This window comes from Labrus bergylta, chromosome 8 (genome assembly GCF_963930695.1).
Source record: "Labrus bergylta chromosome 8, fLabBer1.1, whole genome shotgun sequence".
NCBI classification, from domain to species: Eukaryota; Metazoa; Chordata; class Actinopteri; order Labriformes; family Labridae; genus Labrus; species Labrus bergylta.
Genome location: NC_089202.1, coordinates 31,135,044 through 31,143,407, shown reverse-complemented (window position 1 = coordinate 31,143,407; position 8,364 = coordinate 31,135,044). Strand labels below are relative to the sequence as shown.

Sequence of the window (8,364 nt, the reverse complement as noted above, 5' to 3'; positions counted from 1 at the left end):
TCTCTTTGTACCTTCCTATTGCCGTTATTGGATTGAGAGAGAACAAACACAAAAACCTAGCTTGTTGTATGGGTTCTTTGCTGTTATTTTTAATGTTCTTTTGTGTTTGGATTCTTCTGCTTTGTTCTATCTATACTTTTGTGAACCTGTCTTTTTTAAGGTGACAAGTGAGTTATAAGGTATGCTTCTGTACATAGAACAGATTTAGTACAATGAAATATATTACAAATGTCAACAAGCACCTGACTGCATGACACTAAGCAATCAAACAACTTTGTACATTTCCAATACACATGTTTAAAGACTGCATTCAAACTTTTAGAAGAACACACATTAGTGGTTTAAAATGTATAACGAAGCGTTTCCTCTCCTGCAGGTTTAAAGTGTGCATAACCAATATGAGACGGCAGCAGCTCACTATATATCCTTCCTCCACAGTTTAAGGTGTGTAAGTGGATAAGAAGGATTAATGGTATCCAAGCCACGACACACCAGCCAATCCTGTCAAGCCAAGCCAGGCACAGTGGGCAGGTTTGTCACCTCACAGTGACACACCTGCCACATTTAAGTGAGGTGACACACCAGGAAGGGACGCAGGGATTTTTACCAGGTCAATGAGGCGCGGCACAAAATGTTTGTTTGTTTTGCATGATCTTCAATAAAATTAATTATGAATGACCGTACGTCGAACTGCTTACGGATCAACTGAACAGTGAATCAGTTGCCCTTTGTTAACCTTTAATTTTAGACAAATAGCCACAATGACTTACGATAATTAAGATGTCTAACCACTTGGCCCCGTATACTTTTTTTCTCAAACCATGTCTTTGGAACGACCTCCCTGAGGAGATAAGACTCGCAGACTCCCTCAATTCTTTTAAATCCCTTCTTAAAACATACTTTTACAGACTTGCTTTTATGTGATGTCGTCTTCTTAATGTCTTCTCTTACTGGTTTTTACTATTTTTATCTTCTTTTACTTCTTACTGTCTTTTATTTATGGTCTTATCTTGTATTTATGCTCATATCTTAATCTCCTCTTGTGTTTTAACTTGGTAATTTCTTATCTTACTTACTTTGTCTATTTATGTTTCGTATTTATAGTTAATTTTTATTTTTATTAATATTATAGTTTTGGGTTTTTTGATCCTTTAACCACTTGTTTTTATTTCCTTTACTGCGCTTACCTTCTCATTGCTTTTTATTTGCTTTTATCTTTTAGTTTCTTACATCTTTTTAAATCTTGGTCCTCTTGGTCTCAGCTCATGTTGTTGGGTTCTTGTGTTCCTGGGTTCTTATGATGGTTCTTATGATGGTTCTTATGATGGTTCTTATGATGGTTCTCATGATGGTTCTTATGATGGTTCTTATGATGGTTCTTGTGATGGTTCTCATGATGGTTCTTATGATGGTTCTTATGATGGTTCTCATGATGGTTCTCATGATGGTTCTTGTGATGGTTCTTGTGATGGTTCTTATGATGGTTCTTGTGATGGTTCTTATGATGGTTCTTATGATGGTTCTTATGATGGTTCTTGTGATAGTCGGGTTCTATATGTCTGGTTGTGTATCGTGCACTTTGGGTTCTTTTCTGTTGAATTGTATTTAATTATTTTTGGTATTTTGCATCTGTTATATTCTTACTGTTGTTTCTGTTCTTCTGTGTTTGGTTTAGTTTGTTCTTGTTTTTGCTGTTTGTCAAAGCACTTTGTAAACCTGTGTTTTTAAAAGGTGCTATATAAATAAAGTTATTATTATTATTATTATGTCTGACACTAGTTCTCTAACTTACCACTGATTATTTGGATGTTAGTAAGAGTTTTTAGATCACGCTCATTCTGTGTCAGTTTACATGCAATGTGAAGCTACGAGCTAACTAAAGAGCGCTAACATTAGCATGCTAACACAACAATGCAGGACACAGGTGATTGCAGCTCGAGAAGAGGACACTTTGTCAAAATTTTGTCCGCCGCTTACGCTTAGTGCTTAATGATGGTGCGTTCCAATATGAAAACTTTTTAAACGTAAGGGGAGAGGGTTTGGAGGTGTGTCTCTGGAGGAGGGCAGAGGAGGCTAACAACAATATGTTTAGTGACTGCGTCTCAGAGCGAGGACTGAAGCTTCCAGCACTTTCACATGAATACAATTACACAAGTATGAGCAGCAAGTATGGAAGCAGGTCAAGTATGGCCTTAAAAAATAAGGACGTGCTGATGATTTAGTCTACACGTAAATAAATGTAGGCCAGCCGACCCGTTCATAAAGACAACGATGAGTCAGGACCCTGAGATTTGAGGAACCCACAACCAAAATGATATGATGCTGATATTTTCAGAATAACTTGTGCAGTCTGGTCCTCAGACGGTACAAATAATGACAGAACAAAGACATGAAACAAAACAACAACAACATGTTTACTTCTGGTCCCGACCCCACCAGTTGAGAACCCCTGACTTAGAGGACATGAAGGTTATTTAGGAGGTTTTAAAGGCTGTAATAGTTGGAGGCTGATTGCACCTTCAGATGCTGACAGTCACGTCGGTGTGATGTGAGGAAAGTGAAACTAAAGGAAACAGGGCGCGATCATCAGAGTCGGTATAAAGAGCGGAGCTGACACCTGAGCGTCAACAAAAAGTACAGACCCTGGATGGGAGTTCCAGACCTGACCTCTTTGATCGAGGCCAACCCGGAAATCTACCAGAAATTCGAGTTCAGTGAGAGTCGGCTGGTGATCGACGGCTGCAACTTCCTCTACCTGCTGTACTTCGACTCAGGTGAATAAAATAAAAAATGCTCTCATTGCAGTTTACTATTCTGTACTTTAGGATTCTAAATTGGGAGTTTGATTGAGTCTAATATTTGTTCTTTAAATATGAAAAGCTTCGTAATTCCTCCATAAAAACTCTCTGATACAAACATACAATTCTCTTATTAAGACAGCAGTAAGTTTCCACTCAGTGTTTGTAATGATGCATCACAACACAAGCAGCTTTTTTATGCTGTTGCTACAGTGGCTGGAAGTACTTAACTACAGAGACCCTGAAGTCCCAAAAAGTTTTTTAAAAAAATGTCTTTTGCGCACAAGATAATTTTGAATTAATTTGCCTCGGCAAAGACTTAATTTCACACAGCCTTATGGAGATGACTCAACAAATCAAGTTTTACTTAGGAATGTCGTATGCCATGCCAATGGAATGACAACATCCACAAAAGAGAGGAGAAAAACATACTGACGAACAGAAAACATAATACAGCCGTTTAATTACCTGCACAGAGATCGTAATGGTAGCGTGCAGACACTCAGCTGGTCACTATATAAACGTCACACTCTTCTCATTGCTGAAATAGAAATCTCCGGAGTATATTCGGCGCGTTCAGACATCAGCTCCTCCGGATTATCTGTGGAAAAAAATACTAGGGGTCTGGCCGGATAAACACTGGGTAATATCGTAGTAAAAAATGTAGCTGTTGCGTTCACACATACAGCTCCTTCTGGAAATCTCCAGAGTTTTTCAGGAGATTTCCGTACGTGTGAAAAGGGTTTAAGTCTTACAACACAGAGAGAAATACTCTGTTTCAGATGTGCCCTCCTTGTGGTGTCACAGTGGGATTCTAGGAATAAAAATCTCCTCCCCTCCCCTGGTATTTCCACCCATGGACTCCACCCCCAGCCTAGAGCTAAACTTTTTTGCAGGTCCGCCATTTTTATTCTCTCTACAGAGGAGTGATGTCTACCAGGAATTTTTTTCTTTTGGGGGGGGCTCATTGCATTTAAAGAGACACACACACCAAAACGGAGCGTTCTGAGAGAGCTGCTTTATACAGGGTCACAAACCTCCTCTGGTGCTTGATTCATGTTATATTTTTACCAAGTTCCAGTTCCAGATTAATGTCTTCACCCTATTCACATAACAAGCAGTTTCATACATGAAACACTTTTTTGTTGCTAACCTTCTCAAAATGAAATTATGCTGCAGTTTTAGTTTTTGTCCAGCAAAGGGCATAATTGGTTTGCAAGATACATCTCTAGGATGTGCTGGGATGCATCATCAGTGATGATGGGTCTTTCAACATTAGACCCCCTCCCCAGGTGACCCATCGGGGTTGATCAAGTCCCGGATTGCATCCCAGCAGCAGCCATCCACGGGCTCTGGAAGGAAACTTTACTCAAATGAAAAATGGGTCCCTGTACACTTTTTGGAGCTAAAAAGTGACCATGAGAGTTACAGTTTCACTGTTGCAGGCCACCATCATAACTTCTCGCTTAGTATTTTATCTTCAAACAATGTTCCAGGAACCAAATTCTCCTCTGAGGACAGTTTGTGTATAGAATTATGAACATATACCATAAAATCTGTACATTTCTCCAACTTTCACATTTCTCTACCAGAATTCCATAGTGCACCTTTAAGGCATTTCAAAGACACATGGTACTTTTTTTTAGGTCTCAGCTTTAGCTAGAAAAGCATACGTTCCAATTTTTGACGGACAAGAGTGAGATTAAAATATTGAAAGGAGGAATACATGGAATTAAAACATGACCAGCTTTTAGTCTCATTTATTTCATATATTTCCACCTTTCTTTGGATGTGTTTTATTTCATTACTGAAACACAATTTCAAATGTGTGATGGAGGGTGGTTAAAGTAAGATCTCAAGGTTAGCTGAGGCTGTGATGAGGCACAATGAGAGGTCTGTTCATGGGGTCAGATTCCTGGAACTGACAGTAAAATGATCAAAAGTTTAGTCAGATATACTAAATAAATCATAACGAGCAAGTTCAACCAAAGAATCATTTCTAACTAGGATTTTTCAGGGACATCCAAAGCTGAGCTTCATTGGCGGGGTTTGGTTGGCTGAACTGCATTAGGTCCATGGCGTTAGCTGCATTATGTTAGCTGCATAACGTTAGCTTCATGCGTTTGTTGTGTTGTGTTAGCTTGGATGCCTTGGCTGCATTAGTTGGCTTGTTGAAGAATCCCTGAGGTCACGGAGCAGCGAGGCAGCTGCACACTGTGTTGAATGGATGGACTTGATCACAGGAAGCACAACAAGCTGCTGCACAGGTTTCACATATGAAATGTTCTTGGACTGCAAAGATTTTAAACTCACTTTAATGACGTCTTGAACACGTTTACAGGCATGATGTCTGTCTGTTGAAATGTGGGGTTTTATGTATTCTTTGTTTTTCTTTGGTTGCAGGTCTGGACCAGAATCGTGGTGGGGAGTATGCTGCATTTGAGGACCTTGTTGAAAGGTTTGTCAAGGCCCTCAAAGACTGCGGCATCTCGCCGTACGTGGTGCTGGATGGGTGCACAAATCTTACAAGAAGTATGAAACACTTCTATCAAGATCACTGGATCGGCTCCAGAATGCCAATAAAGCAGCAGTGGAAAGCAGCCAGGAGAATGTCTTGCCACAGATGGCCAGTCTGGTGCTCCAACAAACGCTGGCCCGGCTGGAGGTCCCGGTGGCTCAGTGTTATGGAGAGGCTGACCAGGAGATCGCTGCCCTGGCCAAGGAACGGTTCTCTCCAACGATAGCGACTTCTTCATCTTTGACCTCCCAGGGGGGCTGCTGCCCATTTCTCATTTCAATTGGCAGGCAGTGGAGAGGATTGGCTCACAGAGCTACATCCCTTCTAAGATCTACTACTCCTCCAGCTTCTGCAAAGTCTTTGACATAGAGCCCCAGCTTCTGCCAGCATTTTCCTCCTTGGCTGTAAATTTGCAGAGGTTGGATGCGCTTAGTAGATGGGCTGAGTTCGATCCAGCAGTCAACGGGAAATCACCACATCGCCTGAAGGGGCTGCTCTGCTGGCTGAAAGACTTCAAGCAACTTGAGGAGGCCTTTGAGGCAGCGTTAGGACTGCTGGGAGAGCTGAGTGAGGAGACAAAGGCAGAGGTGATGGAGGGCTTAAACTTAGGGATGGAGGAGTACCAGCTTCCTCCAAGCTCCTTGAATAGGTTCTTCATCAATGGGGTTGCCCCTCCATTCCCACTCTGGGAAGTCAAACCAGTTCAAGGATACACTTTCATCTTTATAGTAATAAACAAAAATAGCATTTAAAGTCTGCAAAAATGTACGACACATACACTCAACCATCTCAGACCTTTCAGTATAATATGAAGAACATTTTGACACACCTGATTGAATGTTGTTTTGTCCTGTCCTCCAGGAGATGGCCGGTTGGGTCTTGTTGCTGTTGACGCAGGCACGGCTGAATTCAAACGTCCTTCATGTTCTATTGTTCAGTAGCATTAACCTCAGCTGTCCAGTGGGAAGGGCAGACTTTCCCAGTGCTCACCTGACCTCCAGGCCGATACGCCAGGTGATATACAGGCTGCTGCTGGGAGAGACTCTAGTGAAAGAGAATGACAGAGAAGGCCTCGAGCCGAAAAGCTTCAAAGTCCAACCTGCAGCCAGCGGGGTCCCTCAGGAGCTGGAACTCACGTCACTGAACAAGGTAAAGCTTTCAAACGTTTGTTCCAACACGGACCACAAGTGCATCATTGTGTTGAGTGGCACTCACTATTATCAGCCATAGAAGTCTTTCTTTCTCCATTGACATGACACGAGCAGATGCTACCCAACTTTGGCTTCCCATCTAATATCAAAGTTTACTCAAGCTGTTTTCACATCTGCACCCCTGAAAACTTTAATTTTACCTTTATTTGTTCTCGAGAAATCATTGAGGGCGAGCCCTCGTTTCCTAATGCAAGACTAGACGTTAAAAAAAAACGACGCAGAAGTGGCGGATGAAGCAACAGAGTCCGCACTACAACAAGAATATTTGTCAATTCTACGTGTACTTCGACAGAATCACAATATGAACTAAAGAGTGAAGAAGAACAGAAAACATAATGCAGCAGGTTAATTTACTTCTGTTTCAATTTACAGGTGTGGATGAATTTAACAACAATGTTCCTCATTAACCTCTGACCTCTTGTCCCCAGGCGGAGCCCTCTGTGCGTCTGCAGGTGTTACTGGATGCTCTGGGAGTGCCTGAGGCCTGTCTGGAAGGACTGCAGCCTCACCTGCGCCTCCTGGTGGCAGTGAGCTGCTTCTGGCTGCAGAGAGCCGAGCCTAAACCGGACGAGACGCTGCTGAAGGCGCTGCTGCTGGGAGTAAGTCATGGAGACTCACTGAGACAACGAGCAGGTAATAAATGAGTCATACAGGTGTCTCAACTTACCATTGTTTCCACTGAGGATTCATCTGCAGCCTATGGTCTCATTATTTAAGGAGACATAGAGAGCAATGCAAAAGAGAGTCCTTTTCAGTCCTCTATGTGTGTTTGTGATTCAGCTTTGAAGAGAGAGAAGAAACCCTTCGAACTGCGGCTCGATGCAGACGCCCTCCACTCCTTCAACCAATGGCAGGGATGCCTGAGACAGAGCGTCATCCTGAACCAGCTGCTGGGCTTCCCCTTACCTGAACCACAGATCGCACGGTGAGTTCAAGGACACAGCAACCTGAGATTCGTCCTGACGTCCCTGATGATAAATCTCCATCTTGTTCTCCTGATGTCTTCCAGTTGTTACCAGGGAACGTTGGTCCACAGGCTGGTCCACATGTTGAGGACAGAGCAACAACTGGAACCCTTTTTGATGAGCGAACCCTCGGTTATGAGAGAGTACAACAACATGCTCAACATCGTTTCACTTTGAGAAGGCACCTAGAGCAGCGGTTCCCAAGGTTTTCAGCTCATGACCCCCAAAATAAGGGTGTCAGAGACCGGGGACCCCCTCTGTCCCTGGAGGTGGGACGCAATAAAACGCACCGTTTCCACCAGGCGGTCTGATTCAGTTCTGGTGCAGTACGCATTTTTTGGCATTTCCACTGTCAAAAGTATTGGATAAAATAGCCAATGTGTGCCATTCAACTTTTTTGGTACCCTTCTGTTGGGTTGCCAAGCGTACTGATCCGACCCTAAAGGGCGGAGTTAGACACACTGCAGTCCGTTGATTGGTCGAAAGAATTGTCTTTCTGTAAAGTCGCTTGCAAATACCGTCCGTCGCGAGACGCAGGTTGAGGGTCGTGGGTCATGGGCTTGTTTTCTAAAGTGTTGTTGCTTTTTCGGGCTTGCTTTGCTTTCCTTGTATGAACCCCTTCTGATTCTCTCCCAGCTCTCCATAATAAAGCCAAACACGAACGTGATAGTTAGTTTGTCCTTCTCCAGGATCTGTCCACAACTCTATTTCCCTGGTTACCACGGCATCTTGGGATCGCCCTCTTTGGGGCTTTTTAAAAAATAATTGATTCATCAATGCATTACAATTGTTATTTTCCCAATTCAATATCGATTCAGGGAAATGATGAGAGCTATTATTTCTTTGTTGTTGTAATGACACCCCTTCTCCAC

General features: G+C 42.7%; 1 pseudogene; it reads left to right on the top strand.

Moving 5' to 3' along the window:
- Window positions 1-2,647: 2,647 nt before the first annotated feature.
- LOC110004168 (protein asteroid homolog 1-like) lies at window positions 2,648-7,669 on the top strand (annotated as a pseudogene).
- The last annotated feature ends 695 nt before the right edge of the window (window positions 7,670-8,364 follow it).